We start from the raw sequence: 10,403 nt of genomic DNA, 5'->3' as shown, positions 1-10,403 counted from the left end.
TATATATATATATACAGAATAGTAACCAAGTTTTAAAAGTGTTCTAATTAGGTCACTGGTGTTGTTTTTGTTCCAATTAGATAACTTAACATTCAAATCGAGTCATGTCATTTTTTCCATGTGTCAAGAAAAAAATGGAGTATAAGATGATGGGGTCGAATTATTTTAATATATGAAATTATATTTATTAAAAATAAAAACCATTTAGTTACATTAAAAATTAAAAAAACAAGTTACAATCCACGTCATCATTCAACGTTAGCATCAAATAAAAGAGAAAAAAGAAACAAAAATCCACATCACCATGGTTACCTATGAAATGAAAGAAAAAACCCTTAATTTTAATGAAGAATGAATGTTGAGTGACCTGATTGGAACACTTTTGAAACCTGAGTGACCTAATTAGAACACTTTTAAAACTTTGTTACTATTCTACAAAGTTACCCCTTGAAACAATGTATTATTCTTTAGTTTTAATAAAATGATTTAATTCATATTGTCACATTTAGTGTTATGTTGTTTTGAGCAATTTGTTCGTCTCATCCCGATGTTTCCGCCATCGGTTGGGGTGTGACATATATACATATATATATACATATATATACATATATATATATATATATATATTATGTACTCTTGTCATGTATGAACGGGCCTAGCCGTTGTACGCCTTCGCGTCTCACACGATTGTCTTGTATATTTTTCTTGAAATGTCCGGGGCCTAGCCCCTAGTATATGCTTTTGTCTCACACAATAGTCTCATTGTTATGATTCATATATATTTTATCCCAATATATATTTATGCATTAATTCTTGTTCAGTGTGTGTATATATATATAGGGTAAGGTTCATGCGAGAACCACCTTTATTGCGAGAACCGCGAGAACCAATGTGAACACAAGCTAAAATAGTTAAAAAAACCTAAAAAACCCTAAAAAAAACCTAACCCCCACCCCCCACCCCCCAAAAACCTAAACCCCCCCCCCCCCCCCCAAAAAAAAAAACCTAACCCCCCCCAAGCTAAATGCTAAAAACTAAAACCCTCAAAAAACCTAAAAAAAACCTAACCCCCCCCAAAAAAAACCTAAACCCCCCTCCCCCACCCCCCCCCCCCCCCCCAAGCTAAAATGCTAAAAACTAAACCCCCCAAAAAACCTAAAAAATCTAAAAAAATAAAAAAAAATCTAAAAAAATCAAAAAAAATCTAAAATTTTTTTTTATTTTTTTACTATTTTTTATGTTCAAATCGCTACTTTTAGTAGCCAAAAAAAAATTAAAAAAAAAAATTTTTTTTTTTTGGATACTAAAAGTAGCGATTTTTATATAAAAAATAGTAAAAAAATAAAAAAAATTTTTTTTGGTGTTTTTTAGATTTTTTTAGGTATTACTGTTTGTGTTCACACTGGTTCTCGCGGTTCTCGCAATAAAGGGTGGTTCCTAACGGATCTTTGTCCTATATATATATATATATATATAGAATAGGATTTGGCTACAAAGTTTCTAAAAAGTGTAAAAAGTCATAAAACACACAAAAACGCACAAATAACATAATGAAGACACTAAAACATCATATATGTAGGTTTTGTGTTGTGTTTTGAATTTATAAGGCTTTGATTATGGAATGACAAATATTACTTTGTTTTATGTTGATTAGCATATTGTGTTTCATATTCATCGTTCTACGATGGTGGGTTTGAACTTTTTATGGACTATTAGGGTTTAAATATGGTGTTTTACTAATCTTCATTCTATTATCTACGAGTTTTAGGTGTGTTTTATGGCTGAAACTATAAAGTTTTATGACTTTTTACACTTTTTAGGAAATTTGGACTTTGTAGCCGAACCCCAGCTCATCTATATATCTTTGTTAGATATATTATTAAAAATAATATTTTAACCTCATCTTAGTGTAAGCATATGTCACACCTCCAAAATACCACTTTGCGGAAACACCGCAGGACGTGTGACGTACCAGGATCTAGCCACCAATCACATTGAACTCATAACTATATTTAAATAAAAACTTTCGTTCATTAACATAAAGTGTTACAAAACGTTAAATGTAATTCATTGTATACAGCGGAAGCATAAGTCATTTGTTAAGTGTTTCATAAACCACATGTCCAAAAAACCATTAGACTTGTCTTGAGATTCCATGTATCTCGACCCATAACCACTCCAGCCTCCCAGACAACAAGTTCCAATGATATAACCCTACAGACCTGCAAGCATGCAGACAAGTGTGTCAAACGACGCTGGTGAGTTCAAAGTTTGTTAACACGTTTTAGTTACCAGATATAAGTGTAAAACATTTCAGAGATTTGATGTTGTTAATAACTCAATTACCGCCGATGGCTCCAGATTATTTGCCCTACTCCCCAATGCCTCTATCAAAGCAATGGTCAAGACTGGGGTCATTAGTTCACGCCCATCCTCCCCGGTACGGTGTGAGGGTGCCAAACCTAAATAGCGCTATTAACTAATACCCCGTTGCCTCCCCGGCAACAAATCGGTAGAAGGGACTTAAGTGATAGATATGAGTGTATTAACCAACATCCAAATAACCCGACATTCCTCCCCGGAATGTTTACCAGATGTCCCTCCCCAGGACGCATGCTTGGAAAAAGAGCAGTGAACTCACCTTAGATTTGCTCGGTATTTAACAAGTTACCCGTTCCAGTTAGTCAACCAACCCTACCGTGGTTAACAATCTTATCAGTTTCGTAGTAGCCTAAATCACGTATTTCACGCAGACTGTATTCATCACCAAGTTTACTACATACCACAAATCAAGTACCAGTTTGTATACACAGCAACACACAACAGTTGGGTCTACTACTACCATGAGTGAAGTCAGGTTTCTCCTCATAATTAACAGTCATTTCTAAGGCACATTGATATCAATCAACATGTATATCATACTAGTTCACACAAAACAACATTTATCACAAGATCACAGTACATTACATAGCGTATACTTAGTTCGCACATCCCATGGATAACATACAATAACACACAACAGTTAGCTGGGTTATCTACCAAAGCCCAAGCCCAATCAGTTTTCCCTACGATGAAAGACTCTACGATGAAAGATGGTCCTTCGTCAAGAGTGTGGGTGACGAAAGGCTCAACTGTTTCATCATGGGCCACTCGACGAAGAACCCAATTCTTCGTCACTCTTGTTTTTCGTCGAAACCCTAACAGACAGTTACCAGTTTCTACTTTCTTCCGTAACATATGTTAATAGGTTTGATAGTTTTCAATCTGATCATATAGCAGTTTTAATCAAGGATTACACATTGAAATCCCTAAGCCAAGATAACAATTCATCAGATATCAATATGCACCATTCTCTGCCGATAACAGAATCTCTAACAACATCCCTAGTTACACGATTTGATGAACAACATGCTAATCAGCACACTTTTCACATATTCGAGAATGGCCAGATCACAATTAGAAGCCTCATAATCATGCATGTACACAACTCTAATACGTAAACATCAATGTCCTATTTAACCATTCGAATCAGATTTAATAACAATCATCTCATCAATTCCTCATCAGTTGCTCATTTAGATTGGATTCCATCGTGATTTATAATGGGTTCAACAATGATTCTATGAGCATAAAACCCTAATTACAATTCATCATACAAGGATATGATTTAACACAACAACATATAATAATACAATTTCATACAACCAAGGAACCGAATAAAATGATGTTGATGATGTACTAACCGAGAGAAACTAGAGGAAATTCATGAAGATCTTCGAGAGGAATAGTGTTGCCGTCGCTGAGTTAGAGGGGGTCTAGGGTTTTTAGTTTTCGACTGCCCGATATCATATCACAAGTTTATGTTTTAATCGCAACGTGTTGTGCCGTAACTACTTGGGCCGAAGGCCCTTATGGCAAAAAACTGCTCGACGACGAATTACATATTTCGTCGGGCATCATGACGATGAAAAACCCCTTTTTCGTCGAGTCAGACTTATGGGAAACACATAGGATAAACTATATTTAATATTTCACATATTAACAACCAAGTTTCACATTTTGACAACTAAACATTACACATTAACATTTAACATTCAAATAACCGCACACGACCAACGGGATTGTGAAGCAAGTGATGTGTATAGGAAAGGCCTTGGAATATCGGGTTTTCACATCATTCCCAACTTGAAAGAAATTTCGTCCCGAAATTTGATAAGTAAACCAAACGTGTCATGGTAAACCAAAAGTAACACAAAGCGGCAAAGTATTAGATTAGGATGACTGTGGATTTTCCTCGGGTGCCACATCATCCCCAACTTGAAAGGGATTTTCGTCCCGAAATTCGCCAGTAATATCAGAAGTTGATGCAATCGTTTGAGCAACTGAGGATGCTGGAGCTTACTCCGATCATTGCGTTCCTATGTGAACTCCGGTCCATGTCTTGAGTTCCTACGAACTCTCACGATTGGAATTCGACTATGCTAACGAATCTTGACGTCCTGGTCCAAGGTTTCAGTAGATTCTTCAACAACTGCAACTTGTCAATAACCTCAGACTCTAATAAGGGTATCACAAGCATTTCATTGTATAAACAATGCCTTAGATTCGAGACATAAATGACATCATGTACGTTACCCAATTCGTCGGGTAACTCGAGTTTGCAGGCGACGCGACCGATTCTTCCCAGAGTTCTGAGTAACTCGACGTAACGTAATTTAAGCTTGCCACGCATACCACACCCTCCCAGGGTGAGATTTTCAACATGATACGATTGCCTACAGCGAACTTCCAGTGTTTCCTAAGCTTATCAACTTTCGTGACGGTTGTGGTTAGGTTGTCACCCACTTTAGTCCAACAAGGAGATCGGCATTATCGTCCATACAATGCCTCAAACAGAGCTGTCTGATTACTAGAATGGTAACTGCTACGGTAGAACTTAACCAAAGGTAAGTATCCTTCCAATTCTTACTAAAGTCGATCACACACATGCTCGCAGCATGTCCTTGAGTGTCTGGAAGGTTCGTTTACTCTGACCATCTGTCCTATGGTGACAAGTAATGCTCATGCCTAGACGTGAGCCAAGAGTGTTGTGTAGTTCCTGTCATAAATCAAGTATAGTTCAAAATTAGAGGTAACCTCGTGCCTAAAAGTCGCCTCTCTCAGAGGAATATTCACAAGCTGTGACGACTCGTCAGTTTCCTTGATTGCAATAGAGTGTGCTGGTTACGTGAGACAATCAACGATCACTCGGGTGATATCGGTTCCGTTCTGAGATTTAGGTAGGCCAGCGACAAAATCCACGAATGTCTGATCCAATCTCCGAATAGGTGTTTCTGATTACTGACACAAACCAGAAGGTTTCTAATGTCCCACCTTGACTTTCGCACAAGTTAAACGTCGTTCACATGCTTCGCTGTGTAGGCCTTCTAGCCCAGTTGCCAGTACAAGATCCTTCGATCCTAGTATATTCCATCAAAATTCAGATGACTAGAATGTCGAGGCTGATGTGCTTCGCTCAACACAAGTTCCCTACGATTGCCGTATAGTGGGATCCATATTCATTCCATGAAATAGCGGATATCATCCGAATTTCCAAAAGTTGCTCTTCCATGCCCCGCATGGACCCATCTTGAAAATTTCTTCCTTCAGTGCTTCGGGTTGAACAGGGCAATTCTGATCGGATAGGCTAGAGTCGATGGTGAGTTGCAAGCTCATACGCGTTTAGGTTCCGTAGTCGAAGTCATTCAAAGGTTCCATCCAGCGATGCCATCACATGTTTAGCTCTTTTTAGAACCAGGGCACACGGGACGCTCTTGTGATCGATCTAAGTAGTGCATTTGGTATCGTCCAAGTAATGCCTCCAATTTAAATCCAAAGACTATGGCTTCCACCGCCTGTTGTGACACGTGCAATTCTTCTTGTAAGTCTACTACATAGATGAAGGTGGTGGTGGGTGGTGTCATTGGGGGTGGGTTGTGGTGTTGTTAATGAAAGCTGAAGAGGGAATGGAATGGAAAAAAACAGGGGTGATGGATGGAATGATTTTGAGGGAATGGAATACATTTTGGAATGGACGATTCCATTCCATTGACCAACCAAACACTCTTTTCTGCATTCCTTCACAATGGTCCATTCCATTCCACCTCTCATTCCTGCATACCAAACGCTACCTTAGACTTGTCTTGAGATTCCATGTATCTCAACCCATGATCACTCCAGCCTCCCAGACAGCAAGTTCCGATGATATAACCCTACAGACCTGCAAGCATGCAGACAAGTGTGTCAGACGACACTGGTGAGTTCAAAGTTTGTTAACACGTTTTAGTTACCAGATATAAGCATAAAACATTTCAGAGATTTGATGTTGTTAGTAACTCGATTACCGCTTATGGCTCCAGATTATTTGCCAAATTCCCCAATTCCTCTATCAAAGCAATGGTCAAGACTGGGGTCATTAGTTCACGCCCGTCCTCTTCGGTACGGTGTGAGGGTGCCAAACCTAAATATCGCTATTAACTAATACCCCGTTGTCTCCCCGGCAACAAATCGGTAGAAGGGACTTAGGTGATAGATATGAGTGTATTAACCAACATCCCAATAACCCGACATTCCTCCCCGGAACGTTTACCAGATGTCCCTCCCCGGGACGCATGCTTGGAAAAAGAGTAGTGAACTCACCTTAGATTTGCTCGGTATTTAACAAGTTACCCGTTCCAGTTAGTCAACCAACCCTACCGTGGTTAACAATCTTATCAGTTTCGTAGTAGACTAAATCACGTATTTCACGCAGACTGTATTCATCACCAAGTTTACTACATAGCACGAATCAAGTACTAGTTTGTATACACAGCAACACACAACAGTTGGGTCTACTACTACCATGAGTGAAGTCAGGTTTCTCCTCATAATTAACAGTCATTTCTAAGGCACATTGATATCCATCAACATGTATATCATAATGGTTCACACAAAACAACATTTATCACAATCACAGTACATTACATAGCGTATACTCAGTTCACACATGTGAGCACATCCCATGTATAACATACAATAACACACAACAGTTAGCTGGGTTATCTACCAAAGCCCAAGCCTAATTTGTTTTCCCTACGGCGAAAGACTCTACAGCGAAAGATGGTCCTTCGTCAAGAGTGTGGGTGACGAAAGGCTCAACTATTTCGTCATAGGCTACTCGACGAAGAACCCAATTCTTCGTCACTCATGTTTTTCGTTGAAACCCTAACGGACAGTTACCAGTTTCTGCTTTCTGCCGTAACATATGTTAATAGGTTTGATAGTTTTCGATCTGATCATACCGCAGTTTTAATCAAGGATTACACATTGAAATCCCTAAGCCAAGATAACAATTCATCCGATATCAATATGCACCATTCTTTGTTGATAACATAATCTCTAACAACACCCCTAGTTACACGATTTCATGAACAACATGCTAATCACCACACTTTGCACATATTCGAGAATGGCCAGATCACAATTAGAATCCTCATAATCATGCATGTACACAACTCTAATACATAAACATTAGTGTCCTATTTAACCATTCGAATCAGATTTAATAACAATCATCTCATCAATTCCTCATCAGTTGCTCATTTAGATTGGATTCCATCGTGATTTATAATGGGTTCAACAATGATTCTATGAGCATAAAACCCTAATTACAATTCATCATACAAGGATATGATTTAACACAACAACATATAATAATACAATTTCATACAACCAAGGAACCGAATAAAATGATATTGATGATGTACTAACCGAGAGAAACTAGAGGAAATTCGTGAAGATCTTCGAGAGGAATAGTGTTGCCGTCGAGTCAGACTTATAGCGAAACACATAGGATAAACTATATTTAATATTTCACACATTAACTACCGAGTTTCACATTTTGACAACCAAACATTACACATTAACATTTAACATTCAAATAAGCGCACACTACCAACGGGATTGTGAAGCAAGTGATGTGTATAGGAAACGCCTTGGAATATCGGGTTGTCACATTATACATGTATAATGTTCACTTGTTTGAACACTTCTCAACTTATGTACTTGTTGTATTTATACGTATACGTATACCCATGTGTGTATATTAATGTGTATACTTTTAGATTAGGTATTTGTTTCGTATTTGTACGTATAAGTATATACTTGTATAATACTTGAAATTTTTTATTTTACAAAGTGTGTTGTGGTGTACGTATTTATACATATAAGTACACTTGTATACTCGTATTTCTACACTTAGTCTTTTATACGTTTTTCCAGAGATAATTTAGTGATATATATATATATATATATCTTGTTACTTGCCTGATCTTGTATATTTTTATCGAGGCAGGTTAGTATATATATTCTTCATTTCATATATATATATATATATGTGTGTGTGTGTGTGTGTGTGCGCGCGCGTATATGTCCATACATGTTCCTTTGTCCGATCATCCAATATAATTGCTAAAGGTATAAATAGATATATATACTTCTTGTATATTTGTCCAAGTATCCTTGTGGGTGTATATGTATATAAGTGCATATATACTTCGTTATATTTTCTTGTGTACATTATTGTAGGTGTATTTTTGGGTTGGTATTTAGTTAGATATATATTCCTATATCTTCTACTAAATACACATAACACCCAAATATATACACAAATATGTAGTTGTCTATATATAGTCTTACCTGGATTCACAACCATGATCTTCGACAACAATTTTTTTTTTCACAGGATTGGGCTGCGACATTAGTTCTTGTTTCAAATTATCCATTACTTTTTTGAGATTAATTTTGTCTTTCTCAATTTTCTCCAATTTGTAATCAAGTTTCGTCTAGAAGACGTCTACCATAAACAGTAGAATTTTGCTCTCTATACTAAAAATTCATAGTCAAAATATTGTAAGCATATGGAGTGTGATAAATTGTAAAAGGCTGTATTTTTTTATTTTTATCTTATGAAGTATGATTAATTGTAAGCATATGAAGTATGATAAATTGTAAAGTATGATAAATATTTATACTTTGCAACCAACAAGCACATGACTACCCATAACTCGTAAAAAGATAGGAGCTACAAGATGCATTTGTTGACAACAACACAGATAACTTAGATTTCTCGACGACTAACCAATCTAGAGCTTTATGCGAAACCTTACCATGTAGCTAATCAAACAATGGTTGTTTGTGGTGTCCCATTGTCTTGGACAGGCTGCTTTAATATTTTTCCCGTATTACGCTCCCCTGTGTCTCTACAATTTTATCTACAAAGCACATTAAAGTAACTCTCTAAGTTAGCATGTTGGTTCTCAACTCTATCGGTTGTATGTTGACCAAAATTGTGGTTTTGTTAGTCAAGACTGGAACAAACTTTTTCTTTAAAATCTTGCAACATATTCACATGGTTCATAACTACTGAAAATAGATGTAACCATGGTTATTATGTATGTATGCATGTATGTATGTATGTATGTATGTATGTATGTATGTATGTATGTATGTATGTATGTATGTATGTATGTATGTATGTATGTATGTATGTATGTATGTATGTATGTATGTATGTATGTATGTATGTATGTATGTATGTATGTATGTATGTATGTATGTATGTATGTATGTATGTATGTATGTATGTATGTATGTATGTATGTATGTATGTATGTATGTATGTATGTATGTATGTATGTATGTATGTATGTATGTATGTATGTATGTATATATGTATGTATGTATGCATGCATGCATGCATGCATGCATGCATGCATGCATGCATGTATGTATGTATGTATGTATGTATGTATGTATGTATGTATGTATGTATGTATGTATGTATGTATGTATGTATGTATGTATGTATGTATGTATGTATGCGACTAAATAGAATATATTCCTTTTCGTTCGTCATCATACAGTTGTTGAAAGAGGCGGTTGAAGTTATATTTATATATTTTCGAAGTACGAAACTCACACAATCGAGCTCATGAAATCTTAAATATTTTCTAGTCCTCATCCGTAAAGGTTGTCTTGTAAGGTCTTAAAATATTCTATGCGATGTGCCGCATGTGTAGATACTTGGAAACATTTGGGGATATTTTATCACAAGAATTCATCAAAGCTAGATCTCTTTTTGTTATTATCACACGCGACTGCGGACACTTTTACAACATGTCGTTGATCCTTTGAAGAACCCATACGAAGTTATCCTCTCGTTCTCTAGATATAAATGTATGAGCTACACAAGACAACTTACGTGTCGATGTCACACACACAACTTGAACAAATGGAAGTTTATAGGAGTTCATTTTGTAGGTTGCATCGATCATCAACACATGCGTGAATGCACACCACAAATTGATTGAGTAACAATGAACAAA

The sequence above is a fragment of the Helianthus annuus genome, chromosome 3, assembly GCF_002127325.2.
Source record: "Helianthus annuus cultivar XRQ/B chromosome 3, HanXRQr2.0-SUNRISE, whole genome shotgun sequence".
Taxonomy (NCBI): domain Eukaryota; kingdom Viridiplantae; phylum Streptophyta; class Magnoliopsida; order Asterales; family Asteraceae; genus Helianthus; species Helianthus annuus.
Note: the sequence above shows the minus strand (reverse complement) of the source record.